The sequence below is a fragment of the Mus pahari genome, chromosome 2 (assembly GCF_900095145.1).
Source record: "Mus pahari chromosome 2, PAHARI_EIJ_v1.1, whole genome shotgun sequence".
Lineage (NCBI taxonomy): Eukaryota > Metazoa > Chordata > Mammalia > Rodentia > Muridae > Mus > Mus pahari.
Genome location: NC_034591.1, coordinates 71887404 through 71893748, shown reverse-complemented (window position 1 = coordinate 71893748; position 6345 = coordinate 71887404). Strand labels below are relative to the sequence as shown.

The 6345-nt window shown below is 45.9% G+C and overlaps 1 protein-coding gene across 1 annotated transcript in view; it reads right to left on the bottom strand.

Annotated features, from left to right (window-relative positions):
* Window positions 1-6066, bottom strand: part of Creb5 (cAMP responsive element binding protein 5) — a 397047-nt gene extending 390981 nt beyond the window's left edge. The window contains exon 1 of the mRNA XM_021190043.2: window positions 6023-6066. The gene's annotated coding sequence lies outside the window, so the exon portion shown is untranslated. The remainder of the gene's footprint in view (window positions 1-6022) is intronic.
* Between the last annotated feature and the right edge of the window lie 279 nt (window positions 6067-6345).

The window sequence follows — 6345 nt, the reverse complement described above, 5'->3', positions numbered from 1 at the left end:
TATATATATATATATATATATATATATATATATATATATATATGCAAATATAGACTAGAAACTACAGTTTGTTTGGTCAAAGCAGTCAAGTTAATTTTTAGAAACCTGTCTTTGAAAGGCCGTCTGTGAAAAGGCTTGAAGAGAGAAGGGTTTCTAAAGCCTTGGCCTCTGCTGTATGGACCCATGACAAGAGCATTTAGGCAGCCTGCCTGACAGAGAATCTGAGCTGAAGACAGAGGCCAGGCATTCAGCCCTGGTTCCTTCTCTCTGGCATAGGCCTTGGACAAGCTCAGAGATGTAACCAGGCCTTGGGGTTGACCAAGAGGCTCTCCCCAGCTCCAGCATCTATAGACAGCTATCAGTTTCTACCCACCATCACAGTCTCTAGGCTGATTTAGAAGGATCCACAGGGATCCCTGAGGGATCAGGTCAAGTCAAATCCCAACATGGTAATTTCCCATGCTTGTTAACTTGGGGGCAGGGATTAGAAATGTGAACCTTCAGGAAATAGAAGAAATCAATTGCAATATTCAAATCCACATCAATGTTTTTATTCCTGACTTCTTTTTTCAGATTAAAAAAAAAGGGGGGGGGGGAAGAGCATGGAGCAGACCTGTAGGTAAAGCCACTTGGCATCCCATGTCACTTTGCAGGCATTCAGACGTTTTCCCTGAACTCGGAATTCTTTGAAAGTCCCAGAGTCTTCTTTTCAAAAAATTTCCCGTTGTCTTCTGCAGTGTTATCACTACTTGGAAGCTCCTAAGAAGCCTTCCCTCTTTCTAAAAATTTTCTTATGCTGAATTGATCATTTGTGATTCCCAACTATAGAAGTAATGAATGTTAAAAATACATTAATTGCTCCCTTTTCTTAATTACTAAATCTAATAATTATTTAGTAAAAACATTACATGAAGTCATTTTTAAAGTCCCAAACTCCCTCCATAAAGCACAGTGACAAAATAGTACACTTGGTTCACAAATAGCAGTCGGGAGAGATTCTTTGTGTAAGTTTATCTTCCGGCCTTACTCAAGGCTACCGCTCTCTCGGCACCTCCTTATCTCAATGGTCTCATTTTCTTAAACAGAATTTGGAGAAACAGTTCTCAATTTAAATATTTAAGCACCAATTTATAAAACCCTTGGTTGATTCCCATAACACAGCGACAGTCATACTGGACAAGATAATGAATTGACTGAGGTCATTGTCCAGCTCCTCCAAGAAAGCTGCCTCTAAAATAAATCTTAAATTGCCTTAGAAATCCAATTTGCAAGCAGCAAAAGCAGTATATAGATGGTAAATACCAGGTTCTATCACATTAATTTTGTGACTAACAGCATTGCTTTGAAGAGGAAAAGAAAAGATGACTGAAATAACAGTACCACTCAAATCCCATTTCTAATCTAACAGTACAACCAGAAGAAAACCAACCGCACAGAAAAAGTTCACATGTGGAAGGGGCAAGGACCACCAGACTCCTACAAAACAATTCCCAACTAAAGACGAACACTCCGGTGATCCATGATTTCTAAAAAGAAAGTCACAGGAAGAAATCGGGAAACTGGAAATGTGACATTGGTACAAATTGCAGTGGGAAAACCCTGACTTGTTTTGAACATGCAGGTGTGAGAAACTTATTGGCAAGTAGTCCCAATAAGAATATTCTACAAATGAAAAACTACACAGGAGAAGCGTCTAACAGACCACCATTTACTCCGCTATTGACTCAAAGGCTGAAACATCAAAGCAAAATCGAAAGAAAGGCACAGCTTCCATATTGTGTAGGAACAATCTAAAAAGCTGACTGCTTTTGCCTGACAGGTAATTTATGGGTATCAGTCATTTATATTTTTAAAAAATCTGACTTGCAGATATTATCAGCTGAGTAAACTGTATTTACTCTTAGTAGAATTGAAAATAAAAATTTACACAAAAATGAGGAGTTAAAATATAAAATTCATATAAAAACAATGTAAACAACAGACAATGAGAAAACAGGTGAGAAGGCAGTGAGTTGTCATCTTAGAGTTTTAAAACTCAGGTAAAACTGCTACTTACTCAATAACATCCTTCTTTAGAGGAGCCTGTATCTAAGTTTGAGTGTGGACATGATTTTTGTTTTGTTTTGCCTTTAACCTTTACTATTTCTTTTAAAAAAGTGCCTTCTTGCTAAAACTCAAGTACTCCTTAAAGCAACTCAAGAAAGCTTTCTGAAGAGAAGGTTTTACCTGGCACCTTGCTTTCCATTCTTCATAGCTTCCCCACAGTAGCTCACCGCTTTGTAATCATATTTTATTTCAGAAATAAAGCTCTTGCTCTCTCTCTCGCTCTCTCTCTCTCTCTCTCTCACACACACACACACACACACACACACACACACACACACACACCTACACAAAATCCTACTGACTCCAGCAAACTAACAAAAAACCCACATACAAATAAATGTAAGATAAAACTCCATTTCCAAGTACTGTCTGTGGCAGTATGAGACTCATCTGGACTGATGTGAGGGGCTTTCTCTGCCCCACAAACACGAGCATGCTCTTACCATAGCTGCAAGAGTCAAGCTGCACGGTGTCGCCTCCTGTAGCCTCCAGATCAGAAATTTCCCTTCTCCCTTGTAACTTCTTTCACCAGCAAGATGGGAAAGGAAACAAGTTCTTGAGTACTTGAGCACTTGGCCTTTTAGCCCAGAAGACTGTGGACTAGCTCTTAGCTAAAGAGAGAGCAGGCCTGGTACTGAGCAGACACTCTGCAGCTCGGACCTATCTTGTAGGACTCTGGTACCTTCTCCCCTCCCTCCTTCTTTAAGTTCCTTTTAGTAATGAGACTGATTTTTCCAGTAGCCTTCAACTCCCTAGATTTAACTGACATGGAAAAGGTGACTAAAAGCTTGTAGAACTGTCTGGCCTCCAACCCTGCCCAGAATGAACTTTGTTGTGTTGAAGAACACCTCACAAGCAGCCACATGCTCAGTTTCTTTCTACTCCTGCTCTGCCGCACAGGACACCAAATAGCAGTGCGCCATCTAGTTAGCAAAGCGCAGTCTCCAGGCGTGAAGGGGGGACACCTTCCAGCCCTGGGAGCTAAGCTTGTCAGGGTTCAGCCACTCTAAAGCTCCAATTGTTTATTTAAATAAAAAAAAAATATCGCTACTGGGATAATCCACATCTCGTGGATATGGGAAAATTTAGGTTATAATGGCACTACAAACTTTTACATCTAACTTTGATTTACAAGATAAAAGCAAGTTTTAAATTAAAAGGGCTTTCTGTTAACAGAGCTTATTATTCTGAAGACGGGAATGATTTTCTTCGAAAGTTGTCCCTGGGTGCACGCCTATTATCTTTGCTGTTCCCCTTCCACTAATGAGCATTTATCTAAAGAGCCTGTTAATCCTCTGATGTGTGCTTCTGGTCAGAGGTAACAGTTTGAATAAAACCACTAATCACTGATCACTAAATCAGTGATCATTAATCACACTGTCCAGGGCCCATGACCTGCCCATTTTCCCCTTAGGTCTCTGCATCACAAACAAGAATTTTAACATTTTTCAATGCCCGTGCTTCACATAGGAGACTTATGCCACTTCATCGCTAGATGCCAATAAACAATGCTGCCACAAACTTGAGGAAGGGGTGTCAAACAATCTCCAGTCACGAGCTCCACAAAGCCTGCTCTACGGCCAGAGTATGTTGGAGAAAGTAGATCTAATTATAACCAAACACGTGTTCTTCAAGAATGCCACCTATTTAGAATATAAAATTTCCTCTACTTAGCTTCCTCCATCTCCAAATCAAAAAGCCTTCTAACACTTTGTCCCCCAGCCAAAAGCTTCTGCCTGTGTCTGTTTTTATTTGATTTCTGCTATCATTATTCACTCACCCCAAAAGTTTTCACTCTTTGTCCCCTAAACAAGTCACACGTGGTGGTGTTTTTGCTACTGGTATTCTTTTAAAGAGCAAGTGGGGGAAGAACTCAGTTCTTTAAATTGGGCGTTTAACTTCCTCTACAAACATAGAAACTCAAGGCTAATGATAAGAAAGTACTGCACGCAGCAGCAAAGTGTTGTATGGTACTTCCAGCTCTCAGACACTTCCTTGACTTTGGAAATAAAATGTCTAACCTAGATCCTTTCCGCTAAACCTGGTTTAGTCAGATCCTTCATTCTTCTACTAGGACTGTGCGGTTCACGGGGCTCTGGGCTCTTAGCTGTGGCTTATTGCTTTCCTAAGTCACTGCAGGCACAGGCTATTAGCATATAAGGCTTCTAAGCCTTTCCAGGGGTTTTTCTATCCAGGCTGAGCATTCTCGCGTGGGAAAAACGGGCCTGGACAGTGCCTTTCTTAAATAATAGAAAAGGGCAGATTGAGCGTTCATCGGGTACTGAGCTCGCTCAGACACCAGAAGCTCTTCAGCTCACTCCTGGGACAGCACTCCCCCTGGGGGAAACTGTAAAAGGCGGGGGCAGGCCAAGTGATAACGAGGTGGGCGGGAGAGGGATGGAGGAGGAGGGGTCGAGAAAAGAGAGGGCAATAGCTGTGTCCAGAGAACCCGCAATTGCTCCGAGGGAGGGGGAAGCAGAGTTGCTTTGTCAGCATTCTGAGCCCCCAAACCCTTGAATATCTGAAGCCCTTAATCAAACACTTACTGGCCTGCAGAATGACGTAATGGACCTGTAGCCAGCCTTTATTCTTTGACACATGTCAGGAAGAGGGAAAAATAAAAAACCAAACAAGCGTTGCAGATACTGACAACGATGTACAAGTAGCCCACTCCAGTTCCCAGCGTTGAACCAGCATCAAGTGGGGGGCGGCACTCGTTCAGGGAAAGTTGGAGCTTTTTCTACTAGACACTTCCTGGAAATAAATCTATGACTAGAAAATAAATGAAAAATTAAAGTGGGCTATAGTCCCTCTAAAGTGGCTTAGTGGGGACAGTGTCTGCTTGTCTCGACCCTTTAAGAACTTTGTGAAAAGTTTAAGCGGTTCGATAAAGAATGTGGCTCAAAGGCAGACTCTGTCGCCTGGTACCGAGAACTGCCTGGGTGCTGTGCGGCTCGGGCCCCAGCTGTCATTTGGGGCAGCAGCCCGGAAGAAGTAAGAGTGCCAGCGCAAAGGGGACGGAGGCGGGAGGCGGCTGCAGGAGTGAAGCCGAGGGCTGCTGGAGCGCCTGGAGCGAAAGTCAAGTCCCCTTCAACGGCAATAACCCCTCCCGGGGCGCGCGCCCATCAGCTGCAGCCGGCAGCCGGTCTCGAGAGCTGGCAGCGACCGCTGGGCACCCGGGGGAGAGAGAGCCCCCTGCGAATTCGCTCGGCTGGCTGCCCCTAGGTGTCCAGGCGACTTTGCCGCAACGGTTGGAAGTTTGCTAACTTTCTCCCGGGGTTCCGCTGCATCACTGAGAAACGGGATGCGAGGAGGCTCCAGGTTCCTGGTCTCTGTTGCTGCTGCTGCTGCTGCTGCTGCTGCTACCACTGCCGCCTCCGCCGCCGCCACCACCACCGCCGCTTGACCACACTTCAGGAGGGTTCCACACCTTGCCAGGGCTCTGGAGGCAAACATACACCCCCGATTCATAACTGTTCCCCGTGTCAGGGAAACTCACGCGCGCTCCCATACACGCACGCACACAGGGTCTGACACGGCGCTGGCTCCACTCAGCATCCCTCCAGTCGCACGGCGCAGCAATCACCAAGACGCGCTCCGGGACGGACACGGCGTGGGGTCTCTGGGTGACTACAGGACACAGCATAACTCCACAGTTCACCAGCAATTGGAGCCGGACTTCCCTCTGATCCGCCAAAGTGTTTACAAACACAAATCAAGGGGGAAAAAATGCATCGCATCCTTTCTACTCTTTGCCCTGTGACCTGCCCATTGGACTAAGTAACCTCGCGGCTGCAGCGATGAACCAACCCTTGCAAACAAGGACGCTCCGGAGTAGGCTCGCGCGGCAAGTGCAGCGAAAGTGGCTAAATGCAAAAGCCCCAGAAGTGGCCGCGCCGTATTTTTAGGAACTTACCAAACAAGTGTGGAGAAGGCAAGAGCCGAGCCCGGGTGAAGGGACCACGTTGGACTGAGCAAAGATTACAATACATTCTATTTAGAGTGCATTACATCACCCCCCCGGTGACGTCACGTGGGATTCCTGAACTTCTAAATCATTGCGGTCCGTTGGGGAAGGAGGGAGAGAGGGGCGGGGCCCGCATGCCGAGGGGGCGGGCCCAGTCTCCGTCCCGCCCAGATCCCGCCCCTTGAGCGGACCCGGGTGCTTGCGGCGGCGCCCGCGATCGCGCAAGCAACAGCTTGCACAGCCCAGCGCCGAGTAACACGGCTCCCCGACAT